This window comes from Schistocerca serialis, unplaced genomic scaffold, assembly GCF_023864345.2.
Source record: "Schistocerca serialis cubense isolate TAMUIC-IGC-003099 unplaced genomic scaffold, iqSchSeri2.2 HiC_scaffold_1265, whole genome shotgun sequence".
NCBI classification, from domain to species: Eukaryota; Metazoa; Arthropoda; class Insecta; order Orthoptera; family Acrididae; genus Schistocerca; species Schistocerca serialis.
The window spans coordinates 200,079-215,486 of record NW_026047475.1 but is presented as its reverse complement, the minus strand read 5'-3'; the positions used below and the strand labels follow the sequence as shown (position 1 = coordinate 215,486).

The following is a 15,408-nucleotide window of genomic DNA, read 5'->3' as shown; positions in this document are numbered from 1 at the left end:
CTGGGGTGCTTTGACTCAGCGTTAACAGCAAACCCCGTAATTCTGAAGTGTGAAGAATGCGAGAACCACTTCCTAAGATGTAGCATTTTTTAAGATTTCGCACCAACTACACTCCACGGTCGCAAAGTTAATGCTCTTACGACCCCCATACGGGCAACACTCGAACAGGTTTGTGAGATAAAAATCGCACCTCCCCGGCGGGGAATCGAACCCCGGTCTCCCGCGTGACAGGCGGGGATACTAACCACTATACTACCGAGGAAGACGCAGCTAGCGTCTCGAATGCACAATTATGTTACTCAAATAGCTGATACATCTCAAACCTAGCCTCCTGTTGCTGTCAGGGACAGCTGCTATGAAATAAAAGTATGCCCCAGGTGAGGCTCGAACTCACAACCCCGGCATTGCTCACGGCTACTGCCTTATAAGTACCGTGCGCTAACCAATTGCGCCACTGGGGCTACAACACAGCGCTCTCAGTTAGCGGTATTCACTTTGCTGCAAACCAGTGGTGGCCACAGAAACATACGATCGCCACCTGATGCCATACTGCGACTTTGGCACCTGACTACCAATGCTTCGTGCTATTCTTGTTTCATATGCTACGCTTACATGCACATCAACCGGCTCTCGTCGTCGAGAAAACGCGGGAAAACGCGCGCCTTGCCTTCTGCTACCTGTCGAACAGCGAGAGCAGATGCGTGGCAAGCTCTAAGCTCTGCAGGCGCACTGCGGCCACGCAGCTGCACGAAAGGTACCTTCCTTGGGAGCTTGCTCAGCCATGGAGAACACGTTTCTTAGCGAATTGCACTTGTCTCGTAGAAAGAAGTGCTGCCATTGGTCCTGTGGCGCAACGGATAACGCGTCTGACTACGGATCAGAAGATTCCAGGTTCGAATCCTGGCAGGGTCGGCATTTTGTTAGTTGCCGACGCGTAGCTGGGCAGTGGATTTCGTATGTCGCCGCATCGTGGAGTGCTTTGTTGCTCCTGTGCATCTCGCAGCTGCATGTCGAGTCGATCGTGGTAAATATCGCTGCCTGCAAGCGTCAGCGTAGCGTCAGTCGAGCAAAGTCGAGACAAGTCAAGCTGAGAGCTGTAGGAGATGATACGCAATTAAATACAGGCGTGTGAAAGCGACGCAGACAACACTTCCCAAGTGTCCCACGTCACGTGGCGAAGAGCGGGCGCAAGCCTAGCCAGCAGAGTGGCGCAGTGGGAGCGTGCTGGGCCCATAACCCAGAGGTCCGTGGATCGAAACCACGCTCTGCTAAAACTATTTATTTTGCGGACTGCGTCGAGCTCTATTATTACGCCCACAGCGTGGGCTGGGGTGCTTTGACTCAGCGTTAACAGCAAACCCCGTAATTCTGAAGTGTGAAGAATGCGAGAACCACTTCCTAAGATGTAGCATTTTTTAAGATTTCGCACCAACTACACTCCACGGTCGCAAAGTTAATGCTCTTACGACCCCCATACGGGCAACACTCGAACAGGTTTGTGAGATAAAAATCGCACCTCCCCGGCGGGGAATCGAACCCCGGTCTCCCGCGTGACACGCGGGGATACTAACCACTATACTACCGAGGAAGACGCAGCTAGCGTCTCGAATGCACAATTATGTTAGTCAAATAGCTGATACATCTCAAACCTAGCCTCCTGTTGCTGTCAGGGACAGCTGCTATGAAATAAAAGTATGCCCCAGGTGAGGCTCGAACTCACAACCCCGGCATTGCTCACGGCTACTGCCTTATAAGTACCGTGCGCTAACCAATTGCGCCACTGGGGCTACAACACAGCGCTCTCAGTTAGCGGTATTCACTTTGCTGCAAACCAGTGGTGGCCACAGAAACATACGATCGCCACCTGATGCCATACTGCGACTTTGGCACCTGACTACCAATGCTTCGTGCTATTCTTGTTTCATATGCTACGCTTACATGCACATCAACCGGCTCTCGTCGTCGAGAAAACGCGGGAAAACGCGCGCCTTGCCTTCTGCTACCTGTCGAACAGCGAGAGCAGATGCGTGGCAAGCTCTAAGCTCTGCAGGCGCACTGCGGCCACGCAGCTGCACGAAAGGTACCTTCCTTGGGAGCTTGCTCAGCCATGGAGAACACGTTTCTTAGCGAATTGCACTTGTCTCGTAGAAAGAAGTGCTGCCATTGGCCCTGTGGCGCAACGGATAACGCGTCTGACTACGGATCAGAAGATTCCAGGTTCGAATCCTGGCAGGGTCGGCATTTTGTTAGTTGCCGACGCGTAGCTGGGCAGTGGATTTCGTATGTCGCCGCATCGTGGAGTGCTTTGTTGCTCCTGTGCATCTCGCAGCTGCATGTCGAGTCGATCGTGGTAAATATCGCTGCCTGCAAGCGTCAGCGTAGCGTCAGTCGAGCAAAGTCGAGACAAGTCAAGCTGAGAGCTGTAGGAGATGATACGCAATTAAATACAGGCGTGTGAAAGCGACGCAGACAACACTTCCCAAGTGTCCCACGTCACGTGGCGAAGAGCGGGCGCAAGCCTAGCCAGCAGAGTGGCGCAGTGGGAGCGTGCTGGGCCCATAACCCAGAGGTCCGTGGATCGAAACCACGCTCTGCTAAAATTATTTATTTTGCGGACTGCGTCGAGCTCTATTATTACGCCCACAGCGTGGGCTGGGGTGCTTTGACTCAGCGTTAACAGCAAACCCCGTAATTCTGAAGTGTGAAGAATGCGAGAACCACTTCCTAAGATGTAGCATTTTTTAAGATTTCGCACCAACTACACTCCACGGTCGCAAAGTTAATGCTCTTACGACCCCCATACGGGCAACACTCGAACAGGTTTGTGAGATAAAAATCGCACCTCCCCGGCGGGGAATCGAACCCCGGTCTCCCGCGTGACAGGCGGGGATACTAACCACTATACTACCGAGGAAGACGCAGCTAGCGTCTCGAATGCACAATTATGTTACTCAAATAGCTGATACATCTCAAACCTAGCCTCCTGTTGCTGTCAGGGACAGCTGCTATGAAATAAAAGTATGCCCCAGGTGAGGCTCGAACTCACAACCCCGGCATTGCTCACGGCTACTGCCTTATAAGTACCGTGCGCTAACCAATTGCGCCACTGGGGCTACAACACAGCGCTCTCAGTTAGCGGTATTCACTTTGCTGCAAACCAGTGGTGGCCACAGAAACATACGATCGCCACCTGATGCCATACTGCGACTTTGGCACCTGACTACCAATGCTTCGTGCTATTCTTGTTTCATATGCTACGCTTACATGCACATCAACCGGCTCTCGTCGTCGAGAAAACGCGGGAAAACGCGCGCCTTGCCTTCTGCTACCTGTCGAACAGCGAGAGCAGATGCGTGGCAAGCTCTAAGCTCTGCAGGCGCACTGCGGCCACGCAGCTGCACGAAAGGTACCTTCCTTGGGAGCTTGCTCAGCCATGGAGAACACGTTTCTTAGCGAATTGCACTTGTCTCGTAGAAAGAAGTGCTGCCATTGGCCCTGTGGCGCAACGGATAACGCGTCTGACTACGGATCAGAAGATTCCAGGTTCGAATCCTGGCAGGGTCGGCATTTTGTTAGTTGCCGACGCGTAGCTGGGCAGTGGATTTCGTATGTCGCCGCATCGTGGAGTGCTTTGTTGCTCCTGTGCATCTCGCAGCTGCATGTCGAGTCGATCGTGGTAAATATCGCTGCCTGCAAGCGTCAGCGTAGCGTCAGTCGAGCAAAGTCGAGACAAGTCAAGCTGAGAGCTGTAGGAGATGATACGCAATTAAATACAGGCGTGTGAAAGCGACGCAGACAACACTTCCCAAGTGTCCCACGTCACGTGGCGAAGAGCGGGCGCAAGCCTAGCCAGCAGAGTGGCGCAGTGGGAGCGTGCTGGGCCCATAACCCAGAGGTCCGTGGATCGAAACCACGCTCTGCTAAAACTATTTATTTTGCGGACTGCGTCGAGCTCTATTATTACGCCCACAGCGTGGGCTGGGGTGCTTTGACTCAGCGTTAACAGCAAACCCCGTAATTCTGAAGTGTGAAGAATGCGAGAACCACTTCCTAAGATGTAGCATTTTTTAAGATTTCGCACCAACTACACTCCACGGTCGCAAAGTTAATGCTCTTACGACCCCCATACGGGCAACACACGAACAGGTTTGTGAGATAAAAATCGCACCTCCCCGGCGGGGAATCGAACCCCGGTCTCCCGCGTGACAGGCGGGGATACTAACCACTATACTACCGAGGAAGACGCAGCTAGCGTCTCGAATGCACAATTATGTTACTCAAATAGCTGATACATCTCAAACCTAGCCTCCTGTTGCTGTCAGGGACAGCTGCTATGAAATAAAAGTATGCCCCAGGTGAGGCTCGAACTCACAACCCCGGCATTGCTCACGGCTACTGCCTTATAAGTACCGTGCGCTAACCAATTGCGCCACTGGGGCTACAACACAGCGCTCTCAGTTAGCGGTATTCACTTTGCTGCAAACCAGTGGTGGCCACAGAAACATACGATCGCCACCTGATGCCATACTGCGACTTTGGCACCTGACTACCAATGCTTCGTGCTATTCTTGTTTCATATGCTACGCTTACATGCACATCAACCGGCTCTCGTCGTCGAGAAAACGCGGGAAAACGCGCGCCTTGCCTTCTGCTACCTGTCGAACAGCGAGAGCAGATGCGTGGCAAGCTCTAAGCTCTGCAGGCGCACTGCGGCCACGCAGCTGCACGAAAGGTACCTTCCTTGGGAGCTTGCTCAGCCATGGAGAACACGTTTCTTAGCGAATTGCACTTGTCTCGTAGAAAGAAGTGCTGCCATTGGCCCTGTGGCGCAACGGATAACGCGTCTGACTACGGATCAGAAGATTCCAGGTTCGAATCCTGGCAGGGTCGGCATTTTGTTAGTTGCCGACGCGTAGCTGGGCAGTGGATTTCGTATGTCGCCGCATCGTGGAGTGCTTTGTTGCTCCTGTGCATCTCGCAGCTGCATGTCGAGTCGATCGTGGTAAATATCGCTGCCTGCAAGCGTCAGCGTAGCGTCAGTCGAGCAAAGTCGAGACAAGTCAAGCTGAGAGCTGTAGGAGATGATACGCAATTAAATACAGGCGTGTGAAAGCGACGCAGACAACACTTCCCAAGTGTCCCACGTCACGTGGCGAAGAGCGGGCGCAAGCCTAGCCAGCAGAGTGGCGCAGTGGGAGCGTGCTGGGCCCATAACCCAGAGGTCCGTGGATCGAAACCACGCTCTGCTAAAACTATTTATTTTGCGGACTGCGTCGAGCTCTATTATTACGCCCACAGCGTGGGCTGGGGTGCTTTGACTCAGCGTTAACAGCAAACCCCGTAATTCTGAAGTGTGAAGAATGCGAGAACCACTTCCTAAGATGTAGCATTTTTTAAGATTTCGCACCAACTACACTCCACGGTCGCAAAGTTAATGCTCTTACGACCCCCATACGGGCAACACTCGAACAGGTTTGTGAGATAAAAATCGCACCTCCCCGGCGGGGAATCGAACCCCGGTCTCCCGCGTGACAGGCGGGGATACTAACCACTATACTACCGAGGAAGACGCAGCTAGCGTCTCGAATGCACAATTATGTTACTCAAATAGCTGATACATCTCAAACCTAGCCTCCTGTTGCTGTCAGGGACAGCTGCTATGAAATAAAAGTATGCCCCAGGTGAGGCTCGAACTCACAACCCCGGCATTGCTCACGGCTACTGCCTTATAAGTACCGTGCGCTAACCAATTGCGCCACTGGGGCTACAACACAGCGCTCTCAGTTAGCGGTATTCACTTTGCTGCAAACCAGTGGTGGCCACAGAAACATACGATCGCCACCTGATGCCATACTGCGACTTTGGCACCTGACTACCAATGCTTCGTGCTATTCTTGTTTCATATGCTACGCTTACATGCACATCAACCGGCTCTCGTCGTCGAGAAAACGCGGGAAAACGCGCGCCTTGCCTTCTGCTACCTGTCGAACAGCGAGAGCAGATGCGTGGCAAGCTCTAAGCTCTGCAGGCGCACTGCGGCCACGCAGCTGCACGAAAGGTACCTTCCTTGGGAGCTTGCTCAGCCATGGAGAACACGTTTCTTAGCGAATTGCACTTGTCTCGTAGAAAGAAGTGCTGCCATTGGTCCTGTGGCGCAACGGATAACGCGTCTGACTACGGATCAGAAGATTCCAGGTTCGAATCCTGGCAGGGTCGGCATTTTGTTAGTTGCCGACGCGTAGCTGGGCAGTGGATTTCGTATGTCGCCGCATCGTGGAGTGCTTTGTTGCTCCTGTGCATCTCGCAGCTGCATGTCGAGTCGATCGTGGTAAATATCGCTGCCTGCAAGCGTCAGCGTAGCGTCAGTCGAGCAAAGTCGAGACAAGTCAAGCTGAGAGCTGTAGGAGATGATACGCAATTAAATACAGGCGTGTGAAAGCGACGCAGACAACACTTCCCAAGTGTCCCACGTCACGTGGCGAAGAGCGGGCGCAAGCCTAGCCAGCAGAGTGGCGCAGTGGGAGCGTGCTGGGCCCATAACCCAGAGGTCCGTGGATCGAAACCACGCTCTGCTAAAACTATTTATTTTGCGGACTGCGTCGAGCTCTATTATTACGCCCACAGCGTGGGCTGGGGTGCTTTGACTCAGCGTTAACAGCAAACCCCGTAATTCTGAAGTGTGAAGAATGCGAGAACCACTTCCTAAGATGTAGCATTTTTTAAGATTTCGCACCAACTACACTCCACGGTCGCAAAGTTAATGCTCTTACGACCCCCATACGGGCAACACTCGAACAGGTTTGTGAGATAAAAATCGCACCTCCCCGGCGGGGAATCGAACCCCGGTCTCCCGCGTGACAGGCGGGGATACTAACCACTATACTACCGAGGAAGACGCAGCTAGCGTCTCGAATGCACAATTATGTTACTCAAATAGCTGATACATCTCAAACCTAGCCTCCTGTTGCTGTCAGGGACAGCTGCTATGAAATAAAAGTATGCCCCAGGTGAGGCTCGAACTCACAACCCCGGCATTGCTCACGGCTACTGCCTTATAAGTACCGTGCGCTAACCAATTGCGCCACTGGGGCTACAACACAGCGCTCTCAGTTAGCGGTATTCACTTTGCTGCAAACCAGTGGTGGCCACAGAAACATACGATCGCCACCTGATGCCATACTGCGACTTTGGCACCTGACTACCAATGCTTCGTGCTATTCTTGTTTCATATGCTACGCTTACATGCACATCAACCGGCTCTCGTCGTCGAGAAAACGCGGGAAAACGCGCGCCTTGCCTTCTGCTACCTGTCGAACAGCGAGAGCAGATGCGTGGCAAGCTCTAAGCTCTGCAGGCGCACTGCGGCCACGCAGCTGCACGAAAGGTACCTTCCTTGGGAGCTTGCTCAGCCATGGAGAACACGTTTCTTAGCGAATTGCACTTGTCTCGTAGAAAGAAGTGCTGCCATTGGTCCTGTGGCGCAACGGATAACGCGTCTGACTACGGATCAGAAGATTCCAGGTTCGAATCCTGGCAGGGTCGGCATTTTGTTAGTTGCCGACGCGTAGCTGGGCAGTGGATTTCGTATGTCGCCGCATCGTGGAGTGCTTTGTTGCTCCTGTGCATCTCGCAGCTGCATGTCGAGTCGATCGTGGTAAATATCGCTGCCTGCAAGCGTCAGCGTAGCGTCAGTGGAGCAAAGTCGAGACAAGTCAAGCTGAGAGCTGTAGGAGATGATACGCAATTAAATACAGGCGTGTGAAAGCGACGCAGACAACACTTCCCAAGTGTCCCACGTCACGTGGCGAAGAGCGGGCGCAAGCCTAGCCAGCAGAGTGGCGCAGTGGGAGCGTGCTGGGCCCATAACCCAGAGGTCCGTGGATCGAAACCACGCTCTGCTAAAACTATTTATTTTGCGGACTGCGTCGAGCTCTATTATTACGCCCACAGCGTGGGCTGGGGTGCTTTGACTCAGCGTTAACAGCAAACCCCGTAATTCTGAAGTGTGAAGAATGCGAGAACCACTTCCTAAGATGTAGCATTTTTTAAGATTTCGCACCAACTACACTCCACGGTCGCAAAGTTAATGCTCTTACGACCCCCATACGGGCAACACTCGAACAGGTTTGTGAGATAAAAATCGCACCTCCCCGGCGGGGAATCGAACCCCGGTCTCCCGCGTGACAGGCGGGGATACTAACCACTATACTACCGAGGAAGACGCAGCTAGCGTCTCGAATGCACAATTATGTTACTCAAATAGCTGATACATCTCAAACCTAGCCTCCTGTTGCTGTCAGGGACAGCTGCTATGAAATAAAAGTATGCCCCAGGTGAGGCTCGAACTCACAACCCCGGCATTGCTCACGGCTACTGCCTTATAAGTACCGTGCGCTAACCAATTGCGCCACTGGGGCTACAACACAGCGCTCTCAGTTAGCGGTATTCACTTTGCTGCAAACCAGTGGTGGCCACAGAAACATACGATCGCCACCTGATGCCATACTGCGACTTTGGCACCTGACTACCAATGCTTCGTGCTATTCTTGTTTCATATGCTACGCTTACATGCACATCAACCGGCTCTCGTCGTCGAGAAAACGCGGGAAAACGCGCGCCTTGCCTTCTGCTACCTGTCGAACAGCGAGAGCAGATGCGTGGCAAGCTCTAAGCTCTGCAGGCGCACTGCGGCCACGCAGCTGCACGAAAGGTACCTTCCTTGGGAGCTTGCTCAGCCATGGAGAACACGTTTCTTAGCGAATTGCACTTGTCTCGTAGAAAGAAGTGCTGCCATTGGTCCTGTGGCGCAACGGATAACGCGTCTGACTACGGATCAGAAGATTCCAGGTTCGAATCCTGGCAGGGTCGGCATTTTGTTAGTTGCCGACGCGTAGCTGGGCAGTGGATTTCGTATGTCGCCGCATCGTGGAGTGCTTTGTTGCTCCTGTGCATCTCGCAGCTGCATGTCGAGTCGATCGTGGTAAATATCGCTGCCTGCAAGCGTCAGCGTAGCGTCAGTCGAGCAAAGTCGAGACAAGTCAAGCTGAGAGCTGTAGGAGATGATACGCAATTAAATACAGGCGTGTGAAAGCGACGCAGACAACACTTCCCAAGTGTCCCACGTCACGTGGCGAAGAGCGGGCGCAAGCCTAGCCAGCAGAGTGGCGCAGTGGGAGCGTGCTGGGCCCATAACCCAGAGGTCCGTGGATCGAAACCACGCTCTGCTAAAACTATTTATTTTGCGGACTGCGTCGAGCTCTATTATTACGCCCACAGCGTGGGCTGGGGTGCTTTGACTCAGCGTTAACAGCAAACCCCGTAATTCTGAAGTGTGAAGAATGCGAGAACCACTTCCTAAGATGTAGCATTTTTTAAGATTTCGCACCAACTACACTCCACGGTCGCAAAGTTAATGCTCTTACGACCCCCATACGGGCAACACTCGAACAGGTTTGTGAGATAAAAATCGCACCTCCCCGGCGGGGAATCGAACCCCGGTCTCCCGCGTGACAGGCGGGGATACTAACCACTATACTACCGAGGAAGACGCAGCTAGCGTCTCGAATGCACAATTATGTTACTCAAATAGCTGATACATCTCAAACCTAGCCTCCTGTTGCTGTCAGGGACAGCTGCTATGAAATAAAAGTATGCCCCAGGTGAGGCTCGAACTCACAACCCCGGCATTGCTCACGGCTACTGCCTTATAAGTACCGTGCGCTAACCAATTGCGCCACTGGGGCTACAACACAGCGCTCTCAGTTAGCGGTATTCACTTTGCTGCAAACCAGTGGTGGCCACAGAAACATACGATCGCCACCTGATGCCATACTGCGACTTTGGCACCTGACTACCAATGCTTCGTGCTATTCTTGTTTCATATGCTACGCTTACATGCACATCAACCGGCTCTCGTCGTCGAGAAAACGCGGGAAAACGCGCGCCTTGCCTTCTGCTACCTGTCGAACAGCGAGAGCAGATGCGTGGCAAGCTCTAAGCTCTGCAGGCGCACTGCGGCCACGCAGCTGCACGAAAGGTACCTTCCTTGGGAGCTTGCTCAGCCATGGAGAACACGTTTCTTAGCGAATTGCACTTGTCTCGTAGAAAGAAGTGCTGCCATTGGTCCTGTGGCGCAACGGATAACGCGTCTGACTACGGATCAGAAGATTCCAGGTTCGAATCCTGGCAGGGTCGGCATTTTGTTAGTTGCCGACGCGTAGCTGGGCAGTGGATTTCGTATGTCGCCGCATCGTGGAGTGCTTTGTTGCTCCTGTGCATCTCGCAGCTGCATGTCGAGTCGATCGTGGTAAATATCGCTGCCTGCAAGCGTCAGCGTAGCGTCAGTCGAGCAAAGTCGAGACAAGTCAAGCTGAGAGCTGTAGGAGATGATACGCAATTAAATACAGGCGTGTGAAAGCGACGCAGACAACACTTCCCAAGTGTCCCACGTCACGTGGCGAAGAGCGGGCGCAAGCCTAGCCAGCAGAGTGGCGCAGTGGGAGCGTGCTGGGCCCATAACCCAGAGGTCCGTGGATCGAAACCACGCTCTGCTAAAACTATTTATTTTGCGGACTGCGTCGAGCTCTATTATTACGCCCACAGCGTGGGCTGGGGTGCTTTGACTCAGCGTTAACAGCAAACCCCGTAATTCTGAAGTGTGAAGAATGCGAGAACCACTTCCTAAGATGTAGCATTTTTTAAGATTTCGCACCAACTACACTCCACGGTCGCAAAGTTAATGCTCTTACGACCCCCATACGGGCAACACTCGAACAGGTTTGTGAGATAAAAATCGCACCTCCCCGGCGGGGAATCGAACCCCGGTCTCCCGCGTGACACGCGGGGATACTAACCACTATACTACCGAGGAAGACGCAGCTAGCGTCTCGAATGCACAATTATGTTAGTCAAATAGCTGATACATCTCAAACCTAGCCTCCTGTTGCTGTCAGGGACAGCTGCTATGAAATAAAAGTATGCCCCAGGTGAGGCTCGAACTCACAACCCCGGCATTGCTCACGGCTACTGCCTTATAAGTACCGTGCGCTAACCAATTGCGCCACTGGGGCTACAACACAGCGCTCTCAGTTAGCGGTATTCACTTTGCTGCAAACCAGTGGTGGCCACAGAAACATACGATCGCCACCTGATGCCATACTGCGACTTTGGCACCTGACTACCAATGCTTCGTGCTATTCTTGTTTCATATGCTACGCTTACATGCACATCAACCGGCTCTCGTCGTCGAGAAAACGCGGGAAAACGCGCGCCTTGCCTTCTGCTACCTGTCGAACAGCGAGAGCAGATGCGTGGCAAGCTCTAAGCTCTGCAGGCGCACTGCGGCCACGCAGCTGCACGAAAGGTACCTTCCTTGGGAGCTTGCTCAGCCATGGAGAACACGTTTCTTAGCGAATTGCACTTGTCTCGTAGAAAGAAGTGCTGCCATTGGCCCTGTGGCGCAACGGATAACGCGTCTGACTACGGATCAGAAGATTCCAGGTTCGAATCCTGGCAGGGTCGGCATTTTGTTAGTTGCCGACGCGTAGCTGGGCAGTGGATTTCGTATGTCGCCGCATCGTGGAGTGCTTTGTTGCTCCTGTGCATCTCGCAGCTGCATGTCGAGTCGATCGTGGTAAATATCGCTGCCTGCAAGCGTCAGCGTAGCGTCAGTCGAGCAAAGTCGAGACAAGTCAAGCTGAGAGCTGTAGGAGATGATACGCAATTAAATACAGGCGTGTGAAAGCGACGCAGACAACACTTCCCAAGTGTCCCACGTCACGTGGCGAAGAGCGGGCGCAAGCCTAGCCAGCAGAGTGGCGCAGTGGGAGCGTGCTGGGCCCATAACCCAGAGGTCCGTGGATCGAAACCACGCTCTGCTAAAACTATTTATTTTGCGGACTGCGTCGAGCTCTATTATTACGCCCACAGCGTGGGCTGGGGTGCTTTGACTCAGCGTTAACAGCAAACCCCGTAATTCTGAAGTGTGAAGAATGCGAGAACCACTTCCTAAGATGTAGCATTTTTTAAGATTTCGCACCAACTACACTCCACGGTCGCAAAGTTAATGCTCTTACGACCCCCATACGGGCAACACTCGAACAGGTTTGTGAGATAAAAATCGCACCTCCCCGGCGGGGAATCGAACCCCGGTCTCCCGCGTGACAGGCGGGGATACTAACCACTATACTACCGAGGAAGACGCAGCTAGCGTCTCGAATGCACAATTATGTTACTCAAATAGCTGATACATCTCAAACCTAGCCTCCTGTTGCTGTCAGGGACAGCTGCTATGAAATAAAAGTATGCCCCAGGTGAGGCTCGAACTCACAACCCCGGCATTGCTCACGGCTACTGCCTTATAAGTACCGTGCGCTAACCAATTGCGCCACTGGGGCTACAACACAGCGCTCTCAGTTAGCGGTATTCACTTTGCTGCAAACCAGTGGTGGCCACAGAAACATACGATCGCCACCTGATGCCATACTGCGACTTTGGCACCTGACTACCAATGCTTCGTGCTATTCTTGTTTCATATGCTACGCTTACATGCACATCAACCGGCTCTCGTCGTCGAGAAAACGCGGGAAAACGCGCGCCTTGCCTTCTGCTACCTGTCGAACAGCGAGAGCAGATGCGTGGCAAGCTCTAAGCTCTGCAGGCGCACTGCGGCCACGCAGCTGCACGAAAGGTACCTTCCTTGGGAGCTTGCTCAGCCATGGAGAACACGTTTCTTAGCGAATTGCACTTGTCTCGTAGAAAGAAGTGCTGCCATTGGCCCTGTGGCGCAACGGATAACGCGTCTGACTACGGATCAGAAGATTCCAGGTTCGAATCCTGGCAGGGTCGGCATTTTGTTAGTTGCCGACGCGTAGCTGGGCAGTGGATTTCGTATGTCGCCGCATCGTGGAGTGCTTTGTTGCTCCTGTGCATCTCGCAGCTGCATGTCGAGTCGATCGTGGTAAATATCGCTGCCTGCAAGCGTCAGCGTAGCGTCAGTCGAGCAAAGTCGAGACAAGTCAAGCTGAGAGCTGTAGGAGATGATACGCAATTAAATACAGGCGTGTGAAAGCGACGCAGACAACACTTCCCAAGTGTCCCACGTCACGTGGCGAAGAGCGGGCGCAAGCCTAGCCAGCAGAGTGGCGCAGTGGGAGCGTGCTGGGCCCATAACCCAGAGGTCCGTGGATCGAAACCACGCTCTGCTAAAACTATTTATTTTGCGGACTGCGTCGAGCTCTATTATTACGCCCACAGCGTGGGCTGGGGTGCTTTGACTCAGCGTTAACAGCAAACCCCGTAATTCTGAAGTGTGAAGAATGCGAGAACCACTTCCTAAGATGTAGCATTTTTTAAGATTTCGCACCAACTACACTCCACGGTCGCAAAGTTAATGCTCTTACGACCCCCATACGGGCAACACTCGAACAGGTTTGTGAGATAAAAATCGCACCTCCCCGGCGGGGAATCGAACCCCGGTCTCCCGCGTGACAGGCGGGGATACTAACCACTATACTACCGAGGAAGACGCAGCTAGCGTCTCGAATGCACAATTATGTTACTCAAATAGCTGATACATCTCAAACCTAGCCTCCTGTTGCTGTCAGGGACAGCTGCTATGAAATAAAAGTATGCCCCAGGTGAGGCTCGAACTCACAACCCCGGCATTGCTCACGGCTACTGCCTTATAAGTACCGTGCGCTAACCAATTGCGCCACTGGGGCTACAACACAGCGCTCTCAGTTAGCGGTATTCACTTTGCTGCAAACCAGTGGTGGCCACAGAAACATACGATCGCCACCTGATGCCATACTGCGACTTTGGCACCTGACTACCAATGCTTCGTGCTATTCTTGTTTCATATGCTACGCTTACATGCACATCAACCGGCTCTCGTCGTCGAGAAAACGCGGGAAAACGCGCGCCTTGCCTTCTGCTACCTGTCGAACAGCGAGAGCAGATGCGTGGCAAGCTCTAAGCTCTGCAGGCGCACTGCGGCCACGCAGCTGCACGAAAGGTACCTTCCTTGGGAGCTTGCTCAGCCATGGAGAACACGTTTCTTAGCGAATTGCACTTGTCTCGTAGAAAGAAGTGCTGCCATTGGTCCTGTGGCGCAACGGATAACGCGTCTGACTACGGATCAGAAGATTCCAGGTTCGAATCCTGGCAGGGTCGGCATTTTGTTAGTTGCCGACGCGTAGCTGGGCAGTGGATTTCGTATGTCGCCGCATCGTGGAGTGCTTTGTTGCTCCTGTGCATCTCGCAGCTGCATGTCGAGTCGATCGTGGTAAATATCGCTGCCTGCAAGCGTCAGCGTAGCGTCAGTCGAGCAAAGTCGAGACAAGTCAAGCTGAGAGCTGTAGGAGATGATACGCAATTAAATACAGGCGTGTGAAAGCGACGCAGACAACACTTCCCAAGTGTCCCACGTCACGTGGCGAAGAGCGGGCGCAAGCCTAGCCAGCAGAGTGGCGCAGTGGGAGCGTGCTGGGCCCATAACCCAGAGGTCCGTGGATCGAAACCACGCTCTGCTAAAACTATTTATTTTGCGGACTGCGTCGAGCTCTATTATTACGCCCACAGCGTGGGCTGGGGTGCTTTGACTCAGCGTTAACAGCAAACCCCGTAATTCTGAAGTGTGAAGAATGCGAGAACCACTTCCTAAGATGTAGCATTTTTTAAGATTTCGCACCAACTACACTCCACGGTCGCAAAGTTAATGCTCTTACGACCCCCATACGGGCAACACTCGAACAGGTTTGTGAGATAAAAATCGCACCTCCCCGGCGGGGAATCGAACCCCGGTCTCCCGCGTGACACGCGGGGATACTAACCACTATACTACCGAGGAAGACGCAGCTAGCGTCTCGAATGCACAATTATGTTAGTCAAATAGCTGATACATCTCAAACCTAGCCTCCTGTTGCTGTCAGGGACAGCTGCTATGAAATAAAAGTATGCCCCAGGTGAGGCTCGAACTCACAACCCCGGCATTGCTCACGGCTACTGCCTTATAAGTACCGTGCGCTAACCAATTGCGCCACTGGGGCTACAACACAGCGCTCTCAGTTAGCGGTATTCACTTTGCTGCAAACCAGTGGTGGCCACAGAAACATACGATCGCCACCTGATGCCATACTGCGACTTTGGCACCTGACTACCAATGCTTCGTGCTATTCTTGTTTCATATGCTACGCTTACATGCACATCAACCGGCTCTCGTCGTCGAGAAAACGCGGGAAAACGCGCGCCTTGCCTTCTGCTACCTGTCGAACAGCGAGAGCAGATGCGTGGCAAGCTCTAAGCTCTGCAGGCGCACTGCGGCCACGCAGCTGCACGAAAGGTACCTTCCTTGGGAGCTTGCTCAGCCATGGAGAACACGTTTCTTAGCGAATTGCACTTGTCTCGTAG

At 53.1% G+C, this 15,408-nt stretch overlaps 46 non-coding genes across 46 annotated transcripts; 22 read left to right on the top strand and 24 right to left on the bottom strand.

Annotated features, from left to right (window-relative positions):
* Window positions 1–190: 190 nt before the first annotated feature.
* Window positions 191–262, bottom strand: Trnad-guc (transfer RNA aspartic acid (anticodon GUC)). Its single transcript has one exon. It is a non-coding gene; the product is annotated as a tRNA-Asp (tRNA).
* A 107-nt stretch (window positions 263–369) lies between these two features.
* On the bottom strand, window positions 370–461 carry Trnai-uau (transfer RNA isoleucine (anticodon UAU)). Its single transcript is given in 2 exon segments — window positions 370–405; window positions 424–461. It is a non-coding gene; the product is annotated as a tRNA-Ile (tRNA).
* Window positions 462–839: 378 nt separating this feature from the next.
* On the top strand, window positions 840–912 carry Trnar-acg (transfer RNA arginine (anticodon ACG)). Its single transcript has one exon. It is a non-coding gene; the product is annotated as a tRNA-Arg (tRNA).
* A 287-nt stretch (window positions 913–1,199) lies between these two features.
* On the top strand, window positions 1,200–1,271 carry Trnam-cau (transfer RNA methionine (anticodon CAU)). The gene has a single exon. It is a non-coding gene; the product is annotated as a tRNA-Met (tRNA).
* A 245-nt stretch (window positions 1,272–1,516) lies between these two features.
* Window positions 1,517–1,588, bottom strand: Trnad-guc (transfer RNA aspartic acid (anticodon GUC)). The gene has a single exon. It is a non-coding gene; the product is annotated as a tRNA-Asp (tRNA).
* Window positions 1,589–1,695: 107 nt separating this feature from the next.
* Trnai-uau (transfer RNA isoleucine (anticodon UAU)) lies at window positions 1,696–1,787 on the bottom strand. Its single transcript is given in 2 exon segments — window positions 1,696–1,731; window positions 1,750–1,787. It is a non-coding gene; the product is annotated as a tRNA-Ile (tRNA).
* Window positions 1,788–2,165: 378 nt separating this feature from the next.
* On the top strand, window positions 2,166–2,238 carry Trnar-acg (transfer RNA arginine (anticodon ACG)). Its single transcript has one exon. It is a non-coding gene; the product is annotated as a tRNA-Arg (tRNA).
* Window positions 2,239–2,525: 287 nt separating this feature from the next.
* Window positions 2,526–2,597, top strand: Trnam-cau (transfer RNA methionine (anticodon CAU)). Its single transcript has one exon. It is a non-coding gene; the product is annotated as a tRNA-Met (tRNA).
* Window positions 2,598–2,842: 245 nt separating this feature from the next.
* Window positions 2,843–2,914, bottom strand: Trnad-guc (transfer RNA aspartic acid (anticodon GUC)). The gene has a single exon. It is a non-coding gene; the product is annotated as a tRNA-Asp (tRNA).
* Window positions 2,915–3,021: 107 nt separating this feature from the next.
* Trnai-uau (transfer RNA isoleucine (anticodon UAU)) lies at window positions 3,022–3,113 on the bottom strand. Its single transcript is given in 2 exon segments — window positions 3,022–3,057; window positions 3,076–3,113. It is a non-coding gene; the product is annotated as a tRNA-Ile (tRNA).
* A 378-nt stretch (window positions 3,114–3,491) lies between these two features.
* Window positions 3,492–3,564, top strand: Trnar-acg (transfer RNA arginine (anticodon ACG)). The gene has a single exon. It is a non-coding gene; the product is annotated as a tRNA-Arg (tRNA).
* Window positions 3,565–3,851: 287 nt separating this feature from the next.
* Trnam-cau (transfer RNA methionine (anticodon CAU)) lies at window positions 3,852–3,923 on the top strand. The gene has a single exon. It is a non-coding gene; the product is annotated as a tRNA-Met (tRNA).
* A 245-nt stretch (window positions 3,924–4,168) lies between these two features.
* Trnad-guc (transfer RNA aspartic acid (anticodon GUC)) lies at window positions 4,169–4,240 on the bottom strand. The gene has a single exon. It is a non-coding gene; the product is annotated as a tRNA-Asp (tRNA).
* Window positions 4,241–4,347: 107 nt separating this feature from the next.
* On the bottom strand, window positions 4,348–4,439 carry Trnai-uau (transfer RNA isoleucine (anticodon UAU)). The gene is given in 2 exon segments: window positions 4,348–4,383; window positions 4,402–4,439. It is a non-coding gene; the product is annotated as a tRNA-Ile (tRNA).
* Window positions 4,440–4,817: 378 nt separating this feature from the next.
* Window positions 4,818–4,890, top strand: Trnar-acg (transfer RNA arginine (anticodon ACG)). The gene has a single exon. It is a non-coding gene; the product is annotated as a tRNA-Arg (tRNA).
* Window positions 4,891–5,177: 287 nt separating this feature from the next.
* Window positions 5,178–5,249, top strand: Trnam-cau (transfer RNA methionine (anticodon CAU)). Its single transcript has one exon. It is a non-coding gene; the product is annotated as a tRNA-Met (tRNA).
* Window positions 5,250–5,494: 245 nt separating this feature from the next.
* On the bottom strand, window positions 5,495–5,566 carry Trnad-guc (transfer RNA aspartic acid (anticodon GUC)). Its single transcript has one exon. It is a non-coding gene; the product is annotated as a tRNA-Asp (tRNA).
* A 107-nt stretch (window positions 5,567–5,673) lies between these two features.
* On the bottom strand, window positions 5,674–5,765 carry Trnai-uau (transfer RNA isoleucine (anticodon UAU)). Its single transcript is given in 2 exon segments — window positions 5,674–5,709; window positions 5,728–5,765. It is a non-coding gene; the product is annotated as a tRNA-Ile (tRNA).
* Window positions 5,766–6,143: 378 nt separating this feature from the next.
* On the top strand, window positions 6,144–6,216 carry Trnar-acg (transfer RNA arginine (anticodon ACG)). The gene has a single exon. It is a non-coding gene; the product is annotated as a tRNA-Arg (tRNA).
* Window positions 6,217–6,503: 287 nt separating this feature from the next.
* Window positions 6,504–6,575, top strand: Trnam-cau (transfer RNA methionine (anticodon CAU)). Its single transcript has one exon. It is a non-coding gene; the product is annotated as a tRNA-Met (tRNA).
* Window positions 6,576–6,820: 245 nt separating this feature from the next.
* Window positions 6,821–6,892, bottom strand: Trnad-guc (transfer RNA aspartic acid (anticodon GUC)). The gene has a single exon. It is a non-coding gene; the product is annotated as a tRNA-Asp (tRNA).
* A 107-nt stretch (window positions 6,893–6,999) lies between these two features.
* Trnai-uau (transfer RNA isoleucine (anticodon UAU)) lies at window positions 7,000–7,091 on the bottom strand. The gene is given in 2 exon segments: window positions 7,000–7,035; window positions 7,054–7,091. It is a non-coding gene; the product is annotated as a tRNA-Ile (tRNA).
* Window positions 7,092–7,469: 378 nt separating this feature from the next.
* On the top strand, window positions 7,470–7,542 carry Trnar-acg (transfer RNA arginine (anticodon ACG)). The gene has a single exon. It is a non-coding gene; the product is annotated as a tRNA-Arg (tRNA).
* A 287-nt stretch (window positions 7,543–7,829) lies between these two features.
* Window positions 7,830–7,901, top strand: Trnam-cau (transfer RNA methionine (anticodon CAU)). Its single transcript has one exon. It is a non-coding gene; the product is annotated as a tRNA-Met (tRNA).
* A 245-nt stretch (window positions 7,902–8,146) lies between these two features.
* On the bottom strand, window positions 8,147–8,218 carry Trnad-guc (transfer RNA aspartic acid (anticodon GUC)). Its single transcript has one exon. It is a non-coding gene; the product is annotated as a tRNA-Asp (tRNA).
* Window positions 8,219–8,325: 107 nt separating this feature from the next.
* Trnai-uau (transfer RNA isoleucine (anticodon UAU)) lies at window positions 8,326–8,417 on the bottom strand. The gene is given in 2 exon segments: window positions 8,326–8,361; window positions 8,380–8,417. It is a non-coding gene; the product is annotated as a tRNA-Ile (tRNA).
* A 378-nt stretch (window positions 8,418–8,795) lies between these two features.
* Trnar-acg (transfer RNA arginine (anticodon ACG)) lies at window positions 8,796–8,868 on the top strand. Its single transcript has one exon. It is a non-coding gene; the product is annotated as a tRNA-Arg (tRNA).
* A 287-nt stretch (window positions 8,869–9,155) lies between these two features.
* Window positions 9,156–9,227, top strand: Trnam-cau (transfer RNA methionine (anticodon CAU)). Its single transcript has one exon. It is a non-coding gene; the product is annotated as a tRNA-Met (tRNA).
* A 245-nt stretch (window positions 9,228–9,472) lies between these two features.
* Trnad-guc (transfer RNA aspartic acid (anticodon GUC)) lies at window positions 9,473–9,544 on the bottom strand. The gene has a single exon. It is a non-coding gene; the product is annotated as a tRNA-Asp (tRNA).
* Window positions 9,545–9,651: 107 nt separating this feature from the next.
* On the bottom strand, window positions 9,652–9,743 carry Trnai-uau (transfer RNA isoleucine (anticodon UAU)). The gene is given in 2 exon segments: window positions 9,652–9,687; window positions 9,706–9,743. It is a non-coding gene; the product is annotated as a tRNA-Ile (tRNA).
* A 378-nt stretch (window positions 9,744–10,121) lies between these two features.
* On the top strand, window positions 10,122–10,194 carry Trnar-acg (transfer RNA arginine (anticodon ACG)). The gene has a single exon. It is a non-coding gene; the product is annotated as a tRNA-Arg (tRNA).
* Window positions 10,195–10,481: 287 nt separating this feature from the next.
* On the top strand, window positions 10,482–10,553 carry Trnam-cau (transfer RNA methionine (anticodon CAU)). Its single transcript has one exon. It is a non-coding gene; the product is annotated as a tRNA-Met (tRNA).
* A 245-nt stretch (window positions 10,554–10,798) lies between these two features.
* Window positions 10,799–10,870, bottom strand: Trnad-guc (transfer RNA aspartic acid (anticodon GUC)). The gene has a single exon. It is a non-coding gene; the product is annotated as a tRNA-Asp (tRNA).
* A 107-nt stretch (window positions 10,871–10,977) lies between these two features.
* Window positions 10,978–11,069, bottom strand: Trnai-uau (transfer RNA isoleucine (anticodon UAU)). The gene is given in 2 exon segments: window positions 10,978–11,013; window positions 11,032–11,069. It is a non-coding gene; the product is annotated as a tRNA-Ile (tRNA).
* A 378-nt stretch (window positions 11,070–11,447) lies between these two features.
* On the top strand, window positions 11,448–11,520 carry Trnar-acg (transfer RNA arginine (anticodon ACG)). Its single transcript has one exon. It is a non-coding gene; the product is annotated as a tRNA-Arg (tRNA).
* Window positions 11,521–11,807: 287 nt separating this feature from the next.
* Trnam-cau (transfer RNA methionine (anticodon CAU)) lies at window positions 11,808–11,879 on the top strand. The gene has a single exon. It is a non-coding gene; the product is annotated as a tRNA-Met (tRNA).
* Window positions 11,880–12,124: 245 nt separating this feature from the next.
* On the bottom strand, window positions 12,125–12,196 carry Trnad-guc (transfer RNA aspartic acid (anticodon GUC)). The gene has a single exon. It is a non-coding gene; the product is annotated as a tRNA-Asp (tRNA).
* A 107-nt stretch (window positions 12,197–12,303) lies between these two features.
* Trnai-uau (transfer RNA isoleucine (anticodon UAU)) lies at window positions 12,304–12,395 on the bottom strand. The gene is given in 2 exon segments: window positions 12,304–12,339; window positions 12,358–12,395. It is a non-coding gene; the product is annotated as a tRNA-Ile (tRNA).
* A 378-nt stretch (window positions 12,396–12,773) lies between these two features.
* Trnar-acg (transfer RNA arginine (anticodon ACG)) lies at window positions 12,774–12,846 on the top strand. The gene has a single exon. It is a non-coding gene; the product is annotated as a tRNA-Arg (tRNA).
* A 287-nt stretch (window positions 12,847–13,133) lies between these two features.
* On the top strand, window positions 13,134–13,205 carry Trnam-cau (transfer RNA methionine (anticodon CAU)). Its single transcript has one exon. It is a non-coding gene; the product is annotated as a tRNA-Met (tRNA).
* A 245-nt stretch (window positions 13,206–13,450) lies between these two features.
* On the bottom strand, window positions 13,451–13,522 carry Trnad-guc (transfer RNA aspartic acid (anticodon GUC)). Its single transcript has one exon. It is a non-coding gene; the product is annotated as a tRNA-Asp (tRNA).
* A 107-nt stretch (window positions 13,523–13,629) lies between these two features.
* On the bottom strand, window positions 13,630–13,721 carry Trnai-uau (transfer RNA isoleucine (anticodon UAU)). The gene is given in 2 exon segments: window positions 13,630–13,665; window positions 13,684–13,721. It is a non-coding gene; the product is annotated as a tRNA-Ile (tRNA).
* Window positions 13,722–14,099: 378 nt separating this feature from the next.
* On the top strand, window positions 14,100–14,172 carry Trnar-acg (transfer RNA arginine (anticodon ACG)). The gene has a single exon. It is a non-coding gene; the product is annotated as a tRNA-Arg (tRNA).
* Window positions 14,173–14,459: 287 nt separating this feature from the next.
* Window positions 14,460–14,531, top strand: Trnam-cau (transfer RNA methionine (anticodon CAU)). The gene has a single exon. It is a non-coding gene; the product is annotated as a tRNA-Met (tRNA).
* Window positions 14,532–14,776: 245 nt separating this feature from the next.
* Window positions 14,777–14,848, bottom strand: Trnad-guc (transfer RNA aspartic acid (anticodon GUC)). Its single transcript has one exon. It is a non-coding gene; the product is annotated as a tRNA-Asp (tRNA).
* Window positions 14,849–14,955: 107 nt separating this feature from the next.
* Trnai-uau (transfer RNA isoleucine (anticodon UAU)) lies at window positions 14,956–15,047 on the bottom strand. Its single transcript is given in 2 exon segments — window positions 14,956–14,991; window positions 15,010–15,047. It is a non-coding gene; the product is annotated as a tRNA-Ile (tRNA).
* Window positions 15,048–15,408: the final 361 nt, after the last annotated feature.